Source organism: Rissa tridactyla, chromosome 8 (assembly GCF_028500815.1).
Source record: "Rissa tridactyla isolate bRisTri1 chromosome 8, bRisTri1.patW.cur.20221130, whole genome shotgun sequence".
Lineage (NCBI taxonomy): Eukaryota > Metazoa > Chordata > Aves > Charadriiformes > Laridae > Rissa > Rissa tridactyla.
The window spans coordinates 4184972-4193779 of NC_071473.1; positions in this window are offsets into that span (position 1 = coordinate 4184972).

Genomic DNA, 8808 nt, shown 5'->3' on the forward strand with positions numbered 1-8808 from the left:
TATCGGAGCTGTCAGCCGAGATTCAATACGGAGCTTTAGATGGATGTATCGAGGCCGGTTTCCACGCTGACTTACCACAGCAGCGAAGGAGCCAGCTCCCGTCTCATTTGTGCTCATTTAATCCCATTGATTTCGCCGGAGCTAAGGGTGAGGAGGAAGGCGGCGGCGGGCTCTGCAGGCCACAGCTCCGGGTGCCGGCTCAGCCCGACCCCCTCGTCCTCCTGCACCACCCCCGGGAGACGACGGGTGGGATTCGGGGTCTCGTACAAACCCCAGGACAAAGGCACAGGGATGCGCTCTTCCAGAATAAAAAGATTTTGCCCTAAATCAGGTCGCTGGGAAGCTGGACCGTAACCCTCTCGTTTTCTGAGTTCTGTTATTCTCCCTCTGCAGTACGTTCTTGCAGCTTAACCGTTTCGCTCCACCTTAAGGTTGTACCGAGAAAAGGGAGACCGTTCGCTATTTTAGAAGTGAAGCCAATATTTCTCTGTTTTCCAGCCCGTTCCACAGAGCTGTGCTTAAAGAAGCGGGGCCGCGTCAATTCTCCTGCGTATTATAAAAATATTGTGTCGGGTGGGGTGCTGTGGGGTGCTGATTTACCCCAAGTACCTAAACATTTCTGTAGAACATGAGAACATGCAGGAGAGGCAGTCAGTCTGTTCTAGGACTACAGCTAGAGTTTTCTGTCCAGATTAATTAAAGGGCGGCAGAGGCTGCGAATGTGATTACCTCTTCTTATCTTGTTCCAAAGTCCATGCAATATCTACAGTGTTTCAAAGTTATATGTGTTCTTTAAAAAATCAATAGCAGTGGAGTTCTCATTATCATCAACCTACAAATAAAGTTGTATAAGAAGCAGAGCAGGGAAAACATTGGTGTGGACACAGGGTTCGCCTTTACTTTTGCAAGTGGATTTTCCTCATAAGAAAAACTGTTGAAAATCTCAAAAATTACCAATGCAAAACAAAACAAAAAAACCCATAACCCACCGTTGCCACCTCCTATAGGCGACGCTTTAAAAGGCGGTTGTCTGGGCACTCAGGATCAGGTACTTGAAGTGAAACAGCTGTTGGGTTTTTGGCTTGGCCACCAAATTCCAGCCTGTGAATTCTTCTGGATCTTTTTCTCCATGGACAGGGACAGTTTAATAGTAGGTCCCCACAGAGGACCCGGTAGGACTTTGAGAGAGAGACGAGTTCGTTCTTTGGCCCCGAGAGCTGAACACAGATACCTCAACTCTTCCTTTCTCCCCAGGCACGTGGGTCTCAAGTAGTTGCTGCTGTTCAAATCGTTCTCATTAATTGAGAGTGTAGCATTGGAGATGAGGGGAGACTTTACACCTGTGAAGGATGCTTTCTCCCATCCAACTCACAGGGAACTCGCCATCGCTCCACTTGTGCCCTCCGTTGCCACCACCGCCAGCCGGACCTTCGGATGGAGGAAGGCAGCTTTATTTTACCCAAGGGCTGTGCCGATTTGGGGCATCTGTTGGTGGCTCAGAGCCAGGCTGGTGGGTTGGGCTGGCCCCCTCCAGCCGCAGAGGGGTGCAGGCATTGCCTCTGCCATCACATCTCTTCCCAAAGCCACTGCCACAGCCCTGCCGGCTCCGGGGCTGTCACGCTCTGCCATCTGCAAGCAGCAGGGTCAGCAAAGTTGCTAGTGCCCTTTTAGCCTGCTGTGATAAACACACAGCAACAAAGGTTTTTATAACGCAGCTCAGAGCAGGATCTGCCCTTCGTTATCCAAACGAGGTCGAATGTGTGCCGGCACATAGCTATGAGTCACGGCAGGTTTCGATTGGGATTTCTGATTCCTGAACAAGGACTGATGGCGCTCCCCGGTAGCTCCCATTAATCTTCTTCCCCGCGAGTTCTGCATGGCTGCAGTTGAAGAGGTTTTGTGTTTGCTCTCACTCATTTGCACAGAAGGTGACGGTGCGACGGGGCTGACAGCCAGGACACGGACGGGAAGGATGTGGTCTGGGTTTCAGGCCGGGGATTTCACGGCGATCCTTTGTAATGCTTCAGCAGTGCCTTGGAGGAATGCAGCCGCAGGGAGAGGTCTCGGGCCGTGCTCGTGAGACGTGGTGGCTCAGGACAACTTCTCCAGGGCTGAAGGAAGCTGCTTCTCAACGGTGAGGCTAAGGCGCCCCGTCCTCAGAGAATTTCTTAGCACGACAGCAGTGCAAATAACTGCCGGCCGCACCAATACCGGTGTCCGGGAGCAGCAAAGCCACCTGTGCTTTCCAGCCTGGGAGGCTTGCTGCTCAAAGTTGTGTGGTTTAGGTCTCTCCTTAGTATTTCAGGAAGCTTTCAGAGCAATTAAACCTTTAGTGATCACCCCTCAGCTCTTTGCGCGGTGGCTTCGCTTCTGCCTTTGTTGCAGACGAGCTGCGTGCCTGTGTATAAACTGCCTTGAACACACCTGGGACATGACAAAAATGCATCTCCCCCGCTCTCCTCCCCGGACCACGCTCCGCCAAGGAGAGGAGAAACCAGCAGCTCTGGGTTCACAGTCCCGGGAAGCCGAGGGAATTAGTTTTCTATTGAACCTTTCATTCTCCAGATATCAAAACACTTTGTGAAGTCGGGGCCTGTAGGGAAGCAGAGCTGCTATTTATGTGATCAATAAAAAGTTTTACACGGAGCCTTGGATGCTCACAAAAGATGGGAAAGAATGTAGCTGAAACAGCTCTTCACATGAAAACAAGATGTTTATTGGTATTGAAACACCCTGCTAGGCTGAAATCAGATGCCAAGCGAGGTGAGCTCAAGCCAGGATGGTTCTCGTTGGGGAGGGGAGAGGAGCAGGCTGATTTTTGCACAGGGCTAGCTAAAATTTCCCTGTCATTATGTGCAATAATAGAGGGATAAATGCACAGCATGGTGAGGCGGTTGAGGCCGGAGCCAAGGGGCACAGAACCAATAACATTTTATATATTTTCCTACCATATGAATTCTTCACGCTTTGAAAAACTTCTCCTTGATTTTCTTCTTTTTTTTTTCTTCTTTTTTTTTTTTTTTTGAGGCAACCGCCAGTAAAAGAAACTAATGGGTTAGAAACCACGTAAGCAATCTCCCACTGAGCTTTATTCCCCACAGGCTCGTTGCATCAAAGGGAAAGCAGCAAAATAGGGCGACCAAATGCTACGTAACAATGAAAACGAGTTGGCTGCTGCCTGCTCTGCCCCACGCTCGGGGCAGGTCACGTTGCCCCCAAGGGCTCTTGGACTCGTGGGGACGGTGGCAGCCCCCTGGGCCGGGGAGAAAAGGGCACTTCAGGGCTGTACACAAGGCAGCACAGCTCCTGCCTGTGCTCTGCGTTCCTCCTTCCCCACTCCTTCAAACGCAAATACATCTCTCCGGCTGCCCCACTTCTTCCTGGGCCACCTCCATCCTTGGAGAAGAGGTTTCTTGCTTGCTGCAGTTCTTCTCTCACTGCGTCTGAATCCCGTTTTCTGGCTGGGAGGTGCAGCGAGACAATTTATCCTATGTATCTCCTGCCCGCCCCTTCATCAGGAGGGGGAATTTCATCCCACTCGTGATGTCTTCCTTTCCTCACTCCACCTTACTGACCTCAGCAACGTCCAATTAGCGAATCTGGGCCTCCTGTGTGCAGAAGATATTACTTCCACCTCATTTCAAGTTTACCACTCTGCTGGTTTTTGTTGTGCTCTTTCCAGCACTTGGTTAATTTTGCTCCATAATAATGGGATCAGTGTCTTGTAATGAGCGCAAACAGCAGTGCCACGTCCTGGGAAATGAGACACGGTGGGAAAACAGATACTGTCCCCAACGCTTCCTAGGGGACATCAGCCCTGAGGTTTCAGAGCAGTCTGGAGGGGGCAAACGCTGGTTATTGCACACAAATATAGCCCATGGAAAGTGCAGCACCAAACTTTATGCTCTCGGTACGAAGCCTTGCAGTCAGCGCAGGGCAATAGCAGCAACACGGTACGCAACTTTATCAGAGGCTCTGAAAGTTGGAATAAGGACTTTATGCCGGATAAACTCAAGGCTTTTTTGCAAAGGCTCATCCTTACCCTGAATCCTGCCCTCAGCCGGTGCGTTTGCTCAGCAGGGTGGGCAATGCAGCTCGGGATGTCCTGCACCCAGGCACCACATCTTACCTGTGCTTCTCTCCGGAGACCTCCTCTCCCACCCTGTGCAAGCCACACACGCGGAGCCGCTCTTAATTTTCTGCGTTACCTGCCCACAAGCAGTGGGGCTGGTAAGGAGCTCGGAAAAGATAGGGGGAAAGAGCACTAGGATATAATACATCTTATTTACAGCTTGGAGAATCTGCATTTTAGAGCGAGACGCCATGGTTAAAAACCGGGAGAGAAAAAGGGGCACCTTGCAAAAGTGGGGGTTGCCTGGGCAACATCAGCATCCGCATCCCCGCATCTCCCCAGCCCAGCAAAGATCCTCACCGTGGTGCTTCCCTGCACGCTCCCACTTACCCCTCGCTCCCTCTCACTCGCGTCCGCGCCTGCTCCTCCAAGGTGAGCGTACAGGGGTTGGCACGAGAAGTCTACATATGCCGCTGGCAAGAAATGAATCTTCCTTCGGTCTTGTGGCTTGTCTCGCCTGCTGCGCTCTGCAGAGCCCCAGCCCTGTGCCTGTGCTCATGGTGGGCTTCACCCCACGCACTCCCCTTCAAGACGGAGCCGCGTGCCGTTGTGCCCTCCCTGTTTGGAGCTGAACCATAGATCCTGTGCATCTGGCTGCATCTTATCTCAAAGTCACATTTATGTAGTAGTTAGACTTGGGGACAGATGTTTTTTTTCCCCCCTCCCCTGCTTTTTTTTTTTTTTTTTTTTTTTTTTTTAACACTGTAAAAGAAAAACACACTCATCTTCCAGAGTGGGGAGTTCTCTTGACAGCGGAACAGTGTGATGGATGTGCCAGGGCATCATTTCATCAGAATATCAAGCCATGAGGTTGGCTACTGCCATTCATTCTTGTCATTTGAATCCTCTCGATGTGTAAGATGACATTAAAATCCTGTAAGAGAAAAGTGCTGCATATCTCCTTGTCAGAGAGGACCGCGCCGGTTCATCCATCCAGCCCCAGGGCAGCGCAGGTGGAGGGAAGCTCTTCGTCGGACCGTTCGTTGAAGGTGAAACAAAAAAGTCTGCGAGTACCTCATCCAGATCCAGCTCCACTTTCCAAAGGAAGAGAAGGACGATTGCCACAGCATTTGTTGTTTGCGGTTTTCTCCACCCCGGTAATTAAAAAAGTTGGGGTTTTCCTTTCATCTTGCCAATGGCAAAAGGGATTTGTCTTTCTTGTGCCTTTTACACTTCTCTGTTTTGGTTTGGGTTTGGTTTTGTTTTTTTTTTTTAACATCTTGAGCAGTGGGCTGGTGGCCAGATTTCTGAAGGTGTTTAAGCATCGACAGATGCAGCTGGGTACCTGGAGGGATTTTTCAAAAGCATCTTGCTGTAATTGTTTATGATACTCTGCACTTCCCATCACGATCGCTTTGGTAGCATCCCTATTCCTTCCAGCATTGCGTCTCCTATTGCAGAGCCGAGTTGGATTTTGCTTCTTTTCTTACTTTTAGTCCCCAGAACTCCAGGAAACTGTAGGAAGGGAGAACAAAACGGGCAAAACTTGGTGCGAATGGTTACACTTGGGTAGATTTCTGTGTCCTTATATTGATGGGACGCTGAGAAGGTGCACATTTACAGCAGCAGAATAACAGTACGAGCAGAACCTTTTCATAGATGGGATCTTGCACTGAGAAATGTGCAGAGAAATCAACTGCCTGCCCGCTTTGAGATGCAAAATATTCTTGTGTTGCAACGTCATGGCCAAATTCACCGGTGGATTTTTCAGCACTCGTGCGTTTTCTTTGAAGCAGCAGTTCATTTGCAGAGAGCTTCCTTGTCACTTTTGCCCGCTGTAAATTCTGGGGATCACGTCTGTGATGTTAGTAATGATCAGGTTAAAATCGGAGTGAGGTTTGCAGGCGGATCCGCCGAAAGTGGCGATGCGGGACAAGCTGCGGGAGCCATGGCAGCCCAGGGCTGTTGTTAAAGAGCGAAAGGGGCTGCAATTTCCATCCTGCAGTGCCATCTATAGCGCAGCGCTGCGCACAGCAAACACCACTGCAAAAACCAAACCAGAAGCCAAAAAAAAACCAAACCCCCAGCTGAGGCAGCAGGCTGTGAGAAACCTTAGTGCAATGAATTAAATTGTCAATTTAGGGCCCAGGGCCCGTGTGGATGGGGTGGAGGAGCTTGGGGTAGGGTCCCACCTGCCCTCCTGGTTGGCTGTCCCTAATATTTAGGGGTTTGCAACACAATTTCATCCTCTCCAAATCAATACAGAGATGGCCAGCTTTCTCCGGGGGACAGCTCAAGATATACTAAATCAGAGGCGTGAAACTAAAACCCATTTTGACTCTGATGAGCAAAGGGAATTTCTCTTTATTTTTGATTTTTGAACCAGATGTTGCTTTCATGCTCTGAAACCTCTGAAACAGTTGAATGGATTTTCTTCAAACTCCTCACATGCACAAAAATTCACCTTTGGGCTGCGAACAAGCTTAAGAAATTGCACTGTGATGGAGATTTTTTTTTCCCCCCTCTTCCTTTTTTTTGATTTGGAAAGTTAAAAGGATCCTAAAATAGAAGCTGAGAATTAGATTAAACGTCTCTCTGTTAACTCTTAGCACTGCTCCAAGTCTGCAATTATCATTTCTTAAGGTGGCTGGCTCCCATCCTTCTTACGCTTCCAGCTGCCACATTTTTTATTAAAATAACTGCTAAAATAACTCTGAGGGCCAACACACCTTACAGCAGCTTCCCAGTGTCTGAAGGGCGCCTACAAGAAAGCTGGAGAAGGACTTTTACAAGGGGAGGTAGTGATAGGATGAGGGGTAATGGCTTCAAACTGAAAAAGGGGAGATTTAGGTTAGATATGAGGAAGAAATTTGTCCTTAGGAGGTAGATAAGACCCTGGCCCAGGTTGCCCAGAGAAGCTGTGGCTGCCCCATCCCTGGAGGGGTTCAAGGCCAGGTTGGACGGGGCTTGGAGCAACCTGGGCTGGTGGGAGGTGTCCCTGCCGAGGGCAGGGGGTGGCACTGGATGATCTTCAGGGTCCCTTCCAACCCAAACCATTCTGTGATTCTACAGTTCTGTGATCTCCGTTCAGAAGACGCAGCTTTGCTGAGGAAACTAAGAGGAAGCCCCGGTTTGGCCCAATTTCACGTGCTTCCAGAATTGCCCCGTGAAACTGGGGACGGAGAGGGAGGTTGCAGGACCTGGGGAGCCCTGAACTGGGAGCAACCCCCTGTGTTCCTCATGGTCCGCCAGCAGCCGTTGGCAGGAGGGGCAGAGGAACAGTGCGTCAGCATCGAGTGCCATTTGGTGTTGAAATAAGTACCATGAGACCCGCAATGCTAGCAGAGCAGAAAAACAGCACAGCCAGTCCACCAGCAGGAATGGATAAATACAGGCACCTTTCCTGACCTAAGGTGTAGTTATGTCATATACATACCACATGTAGTTATCTAAGAAACCTTGTAATACTGCGGAAATCTGAGGTTTGTTCCCATCGGTTCTCTGTTTTTCAAGATCAAGCTCAAGAGCAGCTTCCAACAGGAAGGTCGTGCGGGATGGCTGATCCCAGCAACAGCCTCATGCTAATATTCATTAACGGTCTTGGGAAATACGTACCCAGCTTACTGCAGTCCATTTCTGTATATCTAGGGAATATCTAGGAGCGTTGGACGCTTGGGAAATGTTTTCATTGACAAAGGATGAGCCAAAATCGTCGGCTCCTGCTCTCACCATTGATTTTCAGTGACCCCCATTTGTGCTGATGAAATGTTTTGTGTGAATAACTACTCCCAGACTGAACACGGAGCAGGCGAAGCCCTGTGTTGGTACGGGAGGGAAGCAGGGTGGGCTTCTCCGGTGTTCAAATAAGGGATTTCAGACACCCAAGAGAGCTGGAGACTGAGGGGGAGCCGTTCGTCCCCTCTGGGAAGGGTTTGGTGAGAGCAGCCCTTCGCACGGAGGAGCCAGACAGGCTCTGTGCATGTGGATGCGTTAGTCAGCTTGGCCACTAGCTGTTTTAACAGCAAATTATATGCTAAATCAAGCACTGGGAAACAAATTGCACACTCAGCTGGGCTGGAAGGCCAGCACCTGGCACACACAGCTTTTCTCCATGGAGGCACAACCGCCTCCCGAGGGACCTGCTGCCGGGATTTGCCTTTAGCAATGCTGGATGGCTGGAGCAAAAGCTGGAGTCTCAAAGGCAAAAGGTTGGGTTTTTTTCCCTGCGTCGTGTATTTTTCCTGGTTTTCCTCTAAGGAAAGTGCACGCCGTGCAGCTGCCCGCTGGAGGCTTGGCTCGGGGAGGAAGCAAAGCAGAGGGTTTGCCCAGGGAAGGGCTGGAGCCTGCGTGGCTAAAGTCCTCTGGACCAGCCAAGATGTCCCTGGAGGGCTGAGATGCAGATTCCTGTGTCCTCGTGAAGGGGCAGCATCTCCTGCTCTTGAGCGGGAGGCAGGAAGGGGTAAAACAGAAACTCCCTTTAGCATCTTACCTAAAAAAATCATCAGTAAACCTCCCCTGTTTACACCTACAGTAATTCCTCCCCTTGTTCTTGCAAGCCCAGTTCAATTTTCTTTTTATTCTTGTGCATGTATCTGCAAATAACCGATTACTCGTGTTAGACCCTGCCAATAAATTGTATGCTTTTTATTTGTTTCCCTTCCTTCCGGAGTCGGTTTGCATTAAGTACCGCCGCAGCGTGCAGAAGGGCTTGAGGCAATGCCTTGGTGGCCGCATAA